General features: G+C 38.9%; 1 long non-coding RNA gene across 1 annotated transcript in view; it reads right to left on the reverse strand.

Moving 5' to 3' along the window:
• The window catches only part of LOC110358963 (uncharacterized), a 108,800-nt gene extending 99,320 nt beyond the window's left edge, over positions 1–9,480 (reverse strand). The window contains exon 1 of the long non-coding RNA XR_002413831.2: positions 9,395–9,480. This is a non-coding gene — a long non-coding RNA (uncharacterized LOC110358963). The remainder of the gene's footprint in view (positions 1–9,394) is intronic.
• Positions 9,481–15,437: the final 5,957 nt, after the last annotated feature.

The following is a 15,437-nucleotide window of genomic DNA, read 5'->3' on the forward strand; positions in this document are numbered from 1 at the left end:
AAGGGAAAAAAGACATCGCATCTTCCAGTAAACTACTTCAGAATATACAGATTGTTCCACATTTGAAATTGTACAGTATGTCAGAGGTTAACACACAGTGTACAGCACATATTTTGAAGATCTGTTGTTTGCGCTTTAGAAAAAAATAAAATTGCTTTAATTCTTTAAAAACTTAAGCGATTGAATGTGTACATGACCATATTGCCTGGATTTCATTTGCACTTGGCTCAAGCTATTATACCATCAGGCACGAGAGGGTTTTTTTCCCCCCCGTAGAAAGTTATCAACATAAGACCAAAGGAAACATCTTCACTGACAGCTCAAGGTCATCCCTAGAGACTGGTCTTGTTAAACAGGTCTGTGGACATAGTTAGGTGGAAATATGGTAATTAGAGGTGTCAGCTGGATGGCACTGCTACAGACTACCAGCACAAAGGATGCCAAGGGGTTTAGAGTCCAAAATAAGCTCTCATATTACTTTATCTTAAAGAATTTAAGATTTCTTGTATCCTTATCTCACACTATAATGTGCTTCAAAAATTCGAATGCAAACCAAAAAATCCCAGCTCCTTCCCATTAACAGCTGACCAGGCAAGAATTATTTTTCTATCTGGTCAGACTTGGACAAACACACGTGACTTTCAGTAACAGGCTATGGATTTGTCTATATTTCACTGTAAGCATAAAAGACATTTTCCTATATCAGCAATCAGGAGGTTCCATTAACCCAAGGCTGTAAAATATACATAACATATATAGGTACAGTATACAGTCAGATGGGCTACACTGATGGGCTTCTGTAGCAGATGTCTTTTTCATTTCTCTGAAATAGCATAGCTGCTGTTATAGCTAAAATTTATAATAAAAATATAGCACATATCTCAGATCTTCTCTACCAACCACTACAGTCCCAACAGCCTGGGATGCTGGATGCCCTGAGTCTCCAGCTGAATCCAGATTCAAAGTTTACAGCAAGCTGCTATATTTATAATTGATGACAATGCTAATTACAGACATTCAGGCACACACACTGTCTTCATTTCCCTTTGAGGTGTTAAATACATATATATAGCTGCAAGTTGTTGCATGAATGTATCCTTAACATATTATTGCTAATGCAGAGGGTATAAAATTCTCATTAACAATAATTGGAGTTAGAAGCAGGAATTCCAAGAAGGATGTGTTGTCTCATTAGATATTAACTGGAAATACTGTAAAATATTTTGTTTATGCATTGTTAGAATCCTGGAGTATTTTTTTCTCTTTTTTCTTTCTTTTTCTCATCTCTCAAATTAGCACCACTATGAATAAGCCGTTTAGAGCTAAACAAAACCTTCTGCAATTCTAGAAGCCATGTGTGTACTTGCAAGCTCTCCCAAGGATACAACCTTCCCACTAAACTCTAGTTATAAGAAAACAGCCAGCAATGGCTTGACTTACTACAAAGGTAATAAAACCCCACCACAGTTTATGGATCCAATAATTCCAGCCGTGTCATGTCCTCTCAAAACTGTCACCATATTGGGGCTCAAGAAACACTGGTGGAGCTCTGCCTCATGATATGCAAGGGCCTGAATGTGTCAATACTTCTTGACAACACACAGCTACCACACCATTGCCTTTCAATGCCAAAGAACATGGATGAGCAGATAGAGTTTACTTTAGCATTTACAACAGAGAAATTGGAAAACTGCAATGTTTTTCTCAGGAAACAATCCTTTCCAGGAGTCACCCATAAGTGGCTTACAGCTCCATATAAAACTGCTTCTGCTCAGAGACCAACCTTTCGGAGTCTCAGAAAACATGTTTGATTATACTGGATATGGCAGGATAAGACCTTGATTAGTGGCTTATGCCTTTCTCCTGAAGAGACAAAGCATTTCCAAGGACTACAAGGAAATGGGGTCATGCTCATGCCAAACAGGTTTACAAGCTTCACTTCCGAAGATACCCCAAATATCAAAGACAAGAAGGAGGATGGGAAACCCTCACAGATTTGGCCATTTATAGTAAGACTCACAAAGGGCTTCCATGTTAATCATTATTGTCTGATGCTCACATTTATTAAAGGTGATCAATACAGCTGCCACTCATAAATAAGAGATGGTACATGGTCCTTTTTTTAATTAAAACAAGCAAACAAACAAATCAACACAGAACTGCCTTCTTAAACTGATAGTTGTTGTGATTTAGCAGTAAATAAAATCCCAAGGCATGCTTCAGTAATTGATTTCCCAGAGCAAATCCACATAAGGATACAAAGTTCAAAATAAACAAAGGTGTAGTTAAGACAAAGCACCTGCTTCAATTCTCATACACTGCTAAACCTATGGTCCTTTCATAGGGCAGTTGTTACTTCAGAGAATGTATACTTTGTATGCCTTCCAAAGAAACATTTTTCTTTAGGATGGAGTGCATCCTGTAGCAGACAAGATAACTGGAAGGGTCTCTGGGTCGCTCAATGAAACTAACAGTAACTTGCAAAATTTTGCTACAAATAACTTAAAAAAAAATAGAAAAAAGGAAAAAAAAAAAAAGCACAGTGTCCTCTTATTGCCATTTCATTGCTTGATTGGTCAAAACTGACAGTGCGATTTATCATCTTCACTTCATCTGTTAGGGTTAAACCTTTCCAAAATGCTGCAGGACTGCAAAGGACACCACTCCTGCCCTCCTCCTCCTTCCATTAACTCACTGGTAACTCAGTAAAGCTGGCCAGGTTATTTCCAAAGCTGCAACTCCACAGCACAGAATTACACCAAGTCTTCTGAAAATGTTCTTCGTCCTTTGTGGCAGAACCAAACCTCTATAAAAACAACAAGTTCTTTACATGAAAATCCTGAAGAAAATTAAATATATCTATATTTATGTGTATGGTTAAAAGAAAAATAACACAAAAGTCAGGGGGACACATACAAAAGAACAATAGGTTCTGGGGGCTTACTGCTCTATATAGCAATGACAAATCTCCCACTAGACCTGACATTACATTTTGGTACTTATATTATATTGCCACCAAAGGCTCCTGATGCATTCAGCAGAAGACAGGTTTGCAGGACATACCTCTGTCCACAACTCTGTTGCATCTCCAGTAGCTACTCAGTTCAACCACATAGAGTACGCAGTGATTTAGCAATGCTTCTACATTGATCAGCAATACTTCTACATTCTCTCAACATCTCTTGACTTCAGTAGGCACAGCATGTTAACAGGGCTTAGAGAAGCTAAATTTTCAAGGCAAATCCTTGAAGAGTCACTACGTCCTGTGAAAGGAGCTTTGGCTTTTGTATCTTGGCTCTCTTCACAAAGACGGCTATTGTGTTTCTTTTGACATGTTTCTGTACAGAGGGTCCCAACAGCTCACCTACACTGCCATCAATTTATCAAATGAGAAGTACAGTTATATGTCTTTCCATAGTTTCCTGCATAATGCTATGAAAATGAGCACTGTGCATTTTTCAGCTCAAAGGCAACAGTAGTTTATATCAGATGCAGTAAAGCAGAGCTGGTCAGCACCTACAGTTTGCTTGCTTTGTCTGCCTTAATGAGACATCCTCCAGTCCTGAACTGACTATCGGTTTCTTCAGACTTAGCAGAGCCCAGCTTTTCTGGTCTCTTCTGACCTACATTCAAAATAGCATCTCCTCACATGGCCCAGGGCGTGCTTAGGACTATATCTGATTTTTCCATGCAGCAAGAAAAGGAAAATGACACATATTACCTCTCAGCCTCCGTGCAATAGACAAGTACAGAGTGATCTCTCCTATACATCACCATCCCAGTTTTAGCAAAACCACCTGCTCATCCATAAAAGCACTAGAGTAATAACACTTCCGTAATATCTTCCACAGTTTTTAAGTGACTACATGTGCATGAAGACAAAAGATTTTTCTTTTAGGAGGGCCTGATATTTGTTCCCCACTCAAATCAATAATGCTCTACTCTATCCAATATAAAAGTTATATGGTGTTTTTTGAAAGAACATTCACGTTGTCATGAATAATGTTTATAGATACAGGGATGGAAAAAGAATATACAGAAAACATGTACCATATATAGTATAATGTTGCACCCTAACATTTCCCACAGCAACCCGCCTCAGCTTATGAGAGACATAACTCTTTGTAATGCTTCACAATCCAAACATCTTAACAGAACTACATGGCCATTTCTAATAAATTGCAGACTGTGCATAACTGATGTACCACAGGCTTTAGACCAGCTTCATCATGCTTTGTCCAGTAATTCATTCACAGAAGCAAACTATACTTCTGAACAGAAGCAAACATGTATATCCATAAGTAAATGAATTTTATTGTTTGAAATTGCAGGTGTATCTGTAAAATATGTCATTATTTTCTATTATTTACATAGCAGAAGTCCAAAGTGTGGCATTTTCTGCATTCTCAGTACCGAAATTTGCACTCTTAATAATGATATAGTGTTTTCTGACACTACAGTGCACCAGCTAAGAAATTTTACAATGATACACTGAAAGTCTCCAAGAACTACAATCAGCTCTGTATTTTTCCTGCATAAAATAGCCACAATAGAGTGTGCAGTGATGCATACGTACAGTGTCACATTGATGTGCTTAGTACCACTAAGTAGTCAAGAAACAAAAGTAGTATAATACTGATCTCAAATTTTGCTAGAGAAGTCAGATTAAATCAGTTTTTACATCAGTAATTCCTCTGCTCTGCAAGATTAAGACTTGTGGTAAAAGCAGTCTCATGATGCTCAGTACACAGGACTTAATGCAGACCAAGTCTGCTTGTAGGTTCTAGGAAATAACCTAATCATGGCAGCTCTCACACCTGCTTACCAAAACTTATACAAACACATACATAAGCAAAAATCTTGTATTTTACTCTTCATTATCTACAATAAACAGCAGCTTAACCAAGCCAGATTTACTCTGTGTTATCAGCCTGAGGAAACTGAGAAAAAAATTATATAGTCATTAGTTTGTATAAATGATAGTATTCACCTCTTTACCACATCAAACACTCACTTCTATTAATTCACATTTACCATAACTACTTCTAAATTCTCCTATATCTCTAATGCAGTTGTTATTATAGTAATTCTCAAGAGTTAGTGCTAAGTATTCTCTCTATGAAGCAACATCAGAGATACTTGTTAGTTTTTCAGTTCTGTGCATTTTGGTCTCCTGAGGAGATTCTGCACTTAGTTTTCTGTGGTTCTTAACAATATTCATTTGCTGGTCGACATTCTTGTATGCTTCTGATCAAAAGCACAGATTTCCACCCCATGACTGCGTATGGCTTGTTTTGCACTCGCTTCAGTGATTTAATCTTCAAATCCATAATCTCAATTCTATTAATACTTGAAGAATGGCATATTCTAGATCTGAACTAAGTTTTAGCATTCCCAAGTCTGAGTGGCAGCAGAAAGCCACGATACGCAATGTTGCAAGTAAGGTTAACAAGGGGGAGGGAAAGTGACACACACACACACCAAGAAGAAGGAAAATAACAAAACAGACAAAAAACACCCCAAACAAACATGACATTCTGGTTCAAACCCGGGTTGTTGTTTTTTAATTCCTCCAATACTGTAACAGCAAAAGTTTATTAATTTGAGAGACTGAACCACTAGTAGTGGAATGGTTTTGCTTTCTTCCCTTTCACCCCCCAAAAAGGGCTGGTTCTCATTCAAAACCAAATGAGGTTGAATTTGGCTTTTCTTAAAAAATGTTTTGGCAATTGTAGAAACGTGTCAGTATTTTTAAACTTTTTAAAATATTCCCTATTAAAAGCTAATTAAAATCCTAAGTTTTTGCACATTTAGTTCTAAAAGGAGAAAACATATGAACAAGTAATAAAAACAGGTAAGGGAAACACTTAAAAATCATAAAACTGAGCTGGCATCTCCTAATGGCAATTTTTGGTGGTTAGAATTGTGATATTCTAATCCCAGTTCCAGAAGACAAGATTATATGCACCTTACATTTTTTTTCCAGAAGCAAATACTTCCCATCAGATACACTGATCTGATGGACAGGAGAAAAAAAACAGGCATTTGGAATGTTTGTTGTTGGCCATCTTTAAAGTGTCTATCATCAAGTCATCTTGAAACCATCTCACTGCATGAGGGCTCATCCCAGACTGAGCTATGATTACACATCAGCTCCTACTGGTTGGTCTGTTCTTCCAGCCCAACCAAAGTCTTGAGATACCAGGAAGATATACCACTTCAGAAGAGTTAATTAGTTTGCAATGTTATGCAAAGGCACACAGCCCTTGTGTTTGGTATATCTAGAAAAAGATATTGAATGTTTACACAATTCTATGGAAACTTGCTTATGATTTTTCAGCTGCCAGGCTGCACTTAAAGGTTTGTTGCTACCATACACTTCCTAGAGAAGCCAAGCTGTCTTATCCACCTAAGACTTTACCAGTGTTTGCATATTTTACTGAGGGCTAAACAATGTCACTAAGACAGCCTGCAGCAGCATGTTTCTGCACTGGAGCATTCCATAGGAATGACTGCAAATTAGACAGGGGCAATTCCATCCTGCTTCCCTGTTGTTGGAGACAGAAAGTAATTAGCTGCTGGCCTATACCAGCAGCAAATCATTAACCCCTCCTGCCCCTAAACATTAAGTCAGCTGTTCTGGCCACTGAATTGCAAAGAAGAGAAATACTTCTCTGTCCATATTCTGCTTTGTCTGCTCCAGAGAATCAGTAAACCTGAGCTGTCCTGGGCCCCTGGAGACCCAGGGTGGAAAGTCTTCTTGAGAGGACTGGGCAGCATTTGGATTTGCTCACACCTGATACCCAAATCACAGTCTAGACCTCAGCAATTGCAAAAGCTTCTCAGAGCTTCAGAAAGAACAAAGCTGCCCGCACAAAGGCTGCAGTTTCTGTACATCGTTATACTGTGACAAGTCAACAAAGAAGGGTACAAAAGCAGAGCAGGATCTGGAGCTGGGTTTTGTCACCACTATCTTGGGTTACCTTCAATTACACACCATTCAGCTAAATCTCCGTCCAATAAAGGCGATGCTTGCCATTTATCTCAGACTACATGAAGCCATTCTAAAAGCCTATCTTTGAGAAGTATTTCAAAGTAAGTATTTATTTCAATACTCTTATTACATATACTTGAAACATATGTTGTAAGAGCAATTCTTCTTTGCCTAGCAGCAAAGTAGGACAAACACATCCATCTGACTCAATGGGCCAAACATAAAAATGTAGGCCTTTTGCAAATGCTTGTAAGAAATTATGTCTTATCATTTGAAAGATGGAGTCATTGTATTGGCATTACACAGCTTATGCATTAGATCGGACAGCAAATGAGATATTGATAGAACTATTTTGTACAGTCAATAAGCTTTCTAATGATTGATAGCTTTGAGCTAACTCTGGTAATATCAACATCTTCACTTGGAAACTAGAAATTGAAATTGTAATGCAATATTCTCTTTGTGGAATTCATAAGTATAACTCAAATGCAGGCAGTGGCTCCAGTTGAGGGATGTGCATGAGACTCTTTCTTCATAGTGGAAGGAAAGAATGACAGCAAATTTTAAGTGTTTTAACTTTCCATCTAAATCCAAGCAAAGTAGTATCTCAGATGAGAAGAACTGGGAGGAAAAATCCATGGGAGAAGCCAAGTTAAATCACTGAGCAAAAGAATAAACTGAGAAAACAGAACTCCTCTGCTAGCAATGTGCTTAAATCACCCTGCAAGTTGGTCCTACAAATTTCAGCAGAACTCAGAACAGAGTAAGTTACTGGACACTCCACGTAAAGAACCAAAGGTTTCCCTTAGAATATTTTATGTAGTACAGAGAAAAAGTAGCCATGAAGGAGAAAAAGAAGCAGACTAAATATGCAGCCAAGATTTTTAAAAGTGGCATCAAATAATTGTCAATGCAGACCTAAAGTACCTAGATTTTCAGACCACTTGCTCTGTACTCCCCCAGCATACACTTCTTTCATCTCATGAGAAATCCACTAAAAAGTCACTAAAAAATATTCCTTACCCTTGTAATTTTTTTTTTGTTGTTTTTGCAGAATGAAGAAGGAATTTCAATTCCTTAAACTCCACCTGATAATGATTGACATTAATGACAGCATGTTTACCTTAATTTAAGTTTCCAAGCTGTCAAGCTGATGGTAATGCTCTGAGAAAGCTATAAATCCTGTTTGAATTACGGTTATTCATGTATGGTAGTTTCTACTTGGTTACCAACTAAGTTTCTTTTCAATTTCATCCCAAATTGGAGAGGAAAAAAGGTGAAAGAAGTAGACTGGGAGTCTTTCCTTATAATTTATAGACAATTACTTCCCCTTGCAATCTCATTGAAGTTGATGCTGTTATTCACAGAGGGTATTGGCTCACACTTGCAAGATGTTTGCAATCCAGCTATTAGTGAAGTAAAATGCAAAACACATTAAGATTCTCTACAGCGGAGAGAAGGTCCATAAGGATTACTTGGTCAAATTAACACTTAACAATTTAAAACTTGAGCTGTATCAGACTACAAATACTGACATTACTCCAACTTCCACTAAAATCGGCGATGTTTCAGTACACTGGAGCATTTACCCCTTCTGCCCTCTCTCCACCTGAGGTGGATGCATCCCTACTCCCTCCTACACAACACAGACCATAAAGGTGCCTGCACAGTTAGGGGTTCTGTTTGGAAAACTGTCAGCAGAGGTGGCTCTTATTTCACTTACTTAGTATTACGTCAGTATGAGTCTCCAATCATCCACAATGGTGCTAACATGCCAGACCAGGATCCATACATAAACCAAATACAATTCAGCACTTGTAGATTTATTGTCATAATCTACTGAAGCAAACCAAACTATTTCTTTTACCGCTAGAATTCTGCCCCTAGGAGGCAGTTTCTTTCTGCTCTACAGTAGCATCCCGATCAGGTTTCTACATCCCTCTCACTGTTACCTATGTGCTTTCTCTCTTTTGCCTTCTTATAAACACTATACCTGAATTATGGTGTTTGGAGAATCGTCTCTAATGCAAACTTCTTGGTGTCCAGTGTCACCCCGAAGTTAGTTTAGGCGGACAACAGGGTCCAAAACAAACTTTCATTCGGTAAAGAAGGTGCAGCAGATTAACCGGTGGAAAACGGGGTTTTAGCTCCCCAATAGTGACATAAATACAGGTTCAAGTATCAGTCGAGGTAATTATTGAGGTGCAGCAAATAGTAACAACGGAGATCCACAGTGTTCATACACGTGGCTCACCAAAAACAATGCCAGAGCCGTCCATGACTCCAGGAATAGTATGCACTTGCCTGAATCTGGCAAGGAATTATTAAAGAAAATACACGTGCTTATATTTAAGCACGGAATAAACACCCGCCCAAGTGGCGAGGAATTATTCCACTCACCTACACGTGGAGATGAGGCAAACAGCGTCCCAGTCCCGGGAGGGCTCTCGGCAGCAGCATTTGGCCCATGCTCCGACAGGTCCACACAACGGTGGCCAAACCTCGATGGGAGGGGTCCCGTTTTTAAAGCCTTGTCAGTTCTGACTGTGGGCGTTCCAGAAGCTTCTCCCCACTCTGTGGCTGTGGGGTGCCCTGAAGCTTCTAAGCATCCCCCACTCTGGCTGTGGGCGCCCAGCGGCTCCTCGGTGCCTCTGCGTCCCCTCCTTTCACTATCTTAACGACCCTGATCAACGGGTTCTGGGGTCAAACAAAAGAAGCTGTTACCCCTATTGTAGGAAAGGGTGGGGATGTGTCTGCACCTTCCATATCGAAGGAAGAAGGAGGGAGGGAGAGAAGGGGGTGTGCATCTGCCACACCGTAGAAAAAAATGCCCATTTTTCATTTATGCTCTTCACACACATAGCAGAAAACTGCTTGAAATTTTCATTCACTAAAACAGTACAGTTGCGAGGTGCTGCAAATGCAGAGAGGTGAAGTGGCAAAGTTTACTATTCAGCAATGACATAAGCACACTACACGTACATAAAGTAATGAAAGAAAAACAGTGAGAACAATAAATGTTTTGAAAACTAATGTAGGCTATGCTGTTTGTTTATTATACAGACTCCTTCGCCTAATATAAACTTATTTGACAAACAAGCACTACAGTTTATTGAGGAATCTTGTCCTAAACAAGAAGATTGAAATAACAGACATTCCTCAAACTTTCTTCTAACACCTGCATATCACAAACAGAAACAATTGGGGACTGTGAGGGATTCTGAATAAAAAAACCCCATAAAATTGGGACAGTAAAAAACAGACAAAAACCTACCCAAATTGGCATGTATCATTTTTCAGATCAAGAGAAGGAAACCATTTTGGCTAAAAATTTGGTTGTTACAAATAATCTAAGGTGTCCGTACCCTCCAAGTTATGCTGACTGATAGTATAAAAGCCTGGCTTTTTATGTTCATGGAAAAGAAGTCTTTTTGTACCTAACTACCTTCTGTATCTGACTAAACGAGACAGTACAGAAACAAATAATTTGGAAAAGGCAGGCCAAAAAAAAAATGCAATGTATGATTTATTAGGCTTATGGATTTTTCTCCCCCAAAGGATACTGGTGTGCATGTAAACCTACATTTAGAATGTATGCCACCTAGTGGGAGCAAAAATTCGATTAAAATGTTAAAATATGACCATCCAAAAAATTTAGCCTGGCACACTGCAGGCTGGAGGGAAATTAGAACTTGCATGCAATGCTGAAGCACAGTGTTTAAATACCGAGGCTTTCAAAGGAAAGGGTTTCTGATTGTCCACTATCTTGTCCTTATTGCAAACCGCGAGTAAAAGTTAGTTAAGATTTATGTATGAAAAGCTGCTGTTTGATATTTCTGTGCACTATGTCTACACTGTAAACACAACTGGCTGTACAGACATCCCTGTCTCAGCTTAGGTCTAATTCTAGCACTGCAGCTCAGTACAAGCTATTTTACTTTTTTCAATTTGAACTTTGGGAGGCATTAACCAAGTGCAGCAGTTTAGCTCAGCTGCAGCCATTACATAAGTAATGGTGTGTCCCTCCATAAGAGGCGAGTCTTGCATATATGTGAACATGAAGAAAGGTATGCATCTGCCCTGAGATGTTTCATAGTCTTCTCATTTTGGCTTCAATTGGTATGTTAGATACAGAATGGGAAGAGCGATCTTCTTGCTCTGAGGTTTGTCAGCAGACTGAAGTGAAATAAACAAGTCTGCTTAGATTTACAATGAATAAGTGAAAAGCAAAATGTATATTTCACAATATAAAATTCACAAAACAGATCACTAATGAAAGATGCAAGTATGCTAAAGACCACATTAATTCAAGGAAGATGGACAAGAAGCTCAGTTACTAATTACTCACATACGAAGTATCCTTGTCCTAGGCTTACTCTTTACAGCAACTACTGGAAAGCAGCCTAGATGGACCTTTGATGTAACTAAGCTCAGCAATTATTGTTTTACATTAGGGCAAAAGAACTTGTGTGTCTAAGCCCTAGTTGTTAGAGAGTAATATGGAAATATGTAACTTCTGGTCAGTAGAGTTCAAATGCATAGTGGTATAATACATGTAGTGAACAAACTGCAATGTTATTTAAAATTGATGATACAAGGCAATGCACTGTAATTTAATTAGCTGACCTTAAAAAAAAAAAGGCCTGTAAATGCAGGAAGTGCCACTATATAATCTTAGCTTCAAATCTAATCAGCTTGTATCATTAGTACAGGCACGGCAAGCAGCATACCAGTGCAAGCCTGGAGAACTCTTAGCTCTTAATGCCCCAAGAAAGGCCACATTGAGTGGAAAAAAGGCGAGAGGTTTTCAGGCCAATGCCATTTCCCCATGGGCCAGCTCACACAGCTAAAGGCAGGAGAACAAGCCTGTGGAGAACTCCTCCGAAGGCCTGCCTATGCCTATACCACAAAAGGATCCATAAACCTCCCTGCTAACACAGCACAGCCTGCAAAAGAATCATAGAATATTTTCATTTGGAACAGACCCTCAGGATCATTGAGTCCAGCCATAACCTAACCAAACTCCAACACTAAACCATGTCCCTAAGAACCTTGTCTAAAAGCCTTTTAAACCCCTCCAGGGATGGCGACTCCACCACTGCCATGGGCAGCCTGTTCCAGTGCCTGACAACCCTTCCCAGGAAGAATTTTTTCCTAATACCCAATCTAAACCTCCCCTGGTGCAACTTGAGGCCATTTCTTCTTGTCCCATCACATTTTTTGATTCTTTCTCATGGACTTTTTTTATATGAACTATCCGACAAATATGAAAGCAGCTCACAGTGCATTTCAGTTCTATCAATTTAGTACACTCTCCAGAATTTTTTTCACAATTTTTTGTTCAGCTGTATTCTTGTGCCTCAGGGATAAGAGTCAGTAAACCAAAGCAAGATACCTTTTCCGTTATTTTGTGACAACCAAAGAAAAGTGAATGGATATGTTCACTCAGGAACTCACTTCTTGCCAGATCCTGTTGGGAAGAAAACAGACTTCCACAAGCAAAGCTCAAAGGTAGGTAATAACTACCTATGTTCAGATGGTCTGGTTTTCAGTAGTGCTAAAAGTTTGTTGGATTATGTGTTGATAATCAGACTGCTGATCCAAGTAGTAAAACATGAATTTTGGCACCACGTTTCAGACCCTGACAGTCTAAAATATGATGTGTAGAGCTGGGGAAATGAAGGTGCAGGGGAAAATAAGAAAAACACGTGTATCAGTAGAAAGAAGAATCAAGGCTGTTTGTATTAATGCATTGAACTTATCAGGGTGTTTCAGATGAGGCATTGACATCTGCAACTGTTAGAGGACACATTTCCAAATCATTATGTGTTTTACAGAGGAACATTTCTGAAAAGAGAGAGGCTTTCTGAGAGTGTGCCTTTAGCTAGAAAGCCAGTCTATTGAGAAGTTGGGGCAAAAAGGGGCACCTCTTCTGCTTCTCTCACACAACAGAGACTTACCTGGTATAAATTGGTAAAAGCCCCATAGAAATTCAGTTTTTTCCATCTGTGCTTTTGATCCACGTGGCTTGAAATCCACTGTATTTCAAATCTAGTTGATCTACTTCCGAATCAGTACATGGAAAAGAAAGTGAGGGGGAAAGCATCACTAAAAATAATGCACTAAAGAATGTGCGGTCGGTTTAGGTCAGCATATCTATTTAAACAAAATCAGTTATGAGTGTGTATGATATCCCTGCAAACTGCGAACTCACGAAAAATGATGCTGTTGTCTTGCATTTCTTGCTACACTAGACTATAAAGCAGGATTAAATTTCTGAATTAAAACCCTATTAGTGTTTGGTAGCTCCTCCCATTCTTTTTCAGCCTCCAAGGTTTGCATGTGACTTAAACTTCAAGCTTACTAAATTTTCAGAATTTGATAAGACTACTTTGCTAAATCTTCCCTTTAAGTTATTGACGTGTATTTGAAGTGTATTTGAAATATATTTGTTTTATCTAGTCTTCTATGACCTGTTACTCATCACCTGTACATTCCCTCTGTAGTTGGCACTGCTGAGAAAGCACCTTGAATCCTGGATTCAGTTTTGGGACCCTCACTACAAGAAAGACACTGAGGTGCTGGAGAGAGTTCAGAGAAGGGAAATGAAGCTGGTGAGGGGCTGGAGCACAAGTGTGATGAGGAGCGGCTGAGGGAGCTGGGGCTGTTCAGCCTGAGAACAGGAGCTGAGGGGAGACCTGATCGCTGTCTGCAACTGCCTGAAAGGAGGTTGGAGCATGGAGGGGTTGGGCTCTGCTCTCAAGTGACAAGTGATGGGACAAGAGGAAATGGCCTCAAGTTGTGCCAGGGGAGGTTTAGATTGGATATTAGGAAAAAATTATTCTTGGAAAGGGTTGTCAGACACTGGAACAGGCTGCCCAGAGCAGTATTTAAAAGACGTGTAGATGATGTTCTTGGGGACATGGCTTAGTGGTGGTCGTGGCTGTATTAGGTTAATGGTTGGATGTGGTGATGTTAAAGTCTTTTCCAACCAAAACTGTTCTATGATTCCATGATCTCCTTTAGCTAAACATTATTTTTGGAGAAAGAAAAATAATATCAGTATACCTGATCACAGTGTAATATCAAGAAAAAACTTCTGCACAGTGGCTATTTTGGATCTGTGGTGTTTTATGACAACAAATAGAAAAGTATATGAGGGAAGTTTGATCTGAGTCCACTTAAATTGTAAGAAAAATAATGGCCCATAAAATGTGTAGAAATGAACAACAAATCTGTTTTCAATCTTTCTGATATCTTAACAATATATTTTTCTTCTTTTCCTGGGTAAGTTGCTTTCAAAATAGAGATAAGTTGAAGACATAAAATTGATACAGAATTTGTGTCTGTATTAAATTCTCAAAATGCTTTTTCAGACACTTAAAGCATTACTTTTTTTCTACTGATGACTACAGTAGTGTCACAAAGAGGACAATAGGGCCAAGATCAAATTTAACAGTGGAAAAGTTTGTGTGTTTAAAATTGATAAAGCGCTAGAGATTTTGAAGTGATGTGCTTCCGCTATATTAAACAGAACAGAGTATTTTGTAACTGCCAACACTTCTATGTTATGATTTCTCTTGCTTTATTAGCTTCATCATTTAGAAAAAAGACTGATTGTTCTCTTATTCTACAGTGGCTACATCAGAAATTAGAGGTGTGGTACCTATATAGAATATTTAATGTGGTTAAGGACATTTAATGGGGCAACTTCACTTCTGCTTTACTGTGCCACACATTTTCAAAGCTTTGTAGAAGGAAATTTGCATTAACGATGCCAAGAAGGCACTAAGTATCCTGCGCTCCTCATAAATTCAATAAAAGCAGTAACGGCTCCCCAGAGCACCTAGCAACTTAAAAGGCTTGAGGCCATGGGCACTACTGCCATTAACACCTGGAGAATGATGCAGACACATACATGTAGATGTAAAATTGGAGGCTCTTTGTATCTTTTGTTTTAAAGCATTTTTCCTGTTCAAATATGCAATTCTTTTCTTGTGCAGTGCCTTTATCAGTAATGGAGAGTGTATAATGACGCTATTCATACAGCCTTTCTAACAGCTAGATCAATGATACTTGTCATGTGTACAGTTTCCTGGGCTGCTTCTTAAAGCTGATTTTGATGGTATGACTTAAAAACACACATTAGCTTTTGGGCTCCTCATATTGATTTTCGTTTCTCTAAATGTAATGCTTGTTTCATCCTAATATGTAAGTGTTTCTTTAAAGTGGATCTATAATGAGGTAGTTTGGACTGTGTGTCTCACCTCTCTCTGCACACTATTAGTGTTGGACTCCCAAGGGCAGATTGTGCAGTGAACTGCGATAATGAGGTTGATGGTTCATAAAAGGGCTGAAGTGACAAATTACTGACCTGTTTTGGAGATTAAGTAACTGTACCTTTGCCAAGATCTGCATATCAGCTTTTTATTCAGCACAATTC

This window comes from Columba livia, chromosome 4 (genome assembly GCF_036013475.1).
Source record: "Columba livia isolate bColLiv1 breed racing homer chromosome 4, bColLiv1.pat.W.v2, whole genome shotgun sequence".
Lineage (NCBI taxonomy): Eukaryota > Metazoa > Chordata > Aves > Columbiformes > Columbidae > Columba > Columba livia.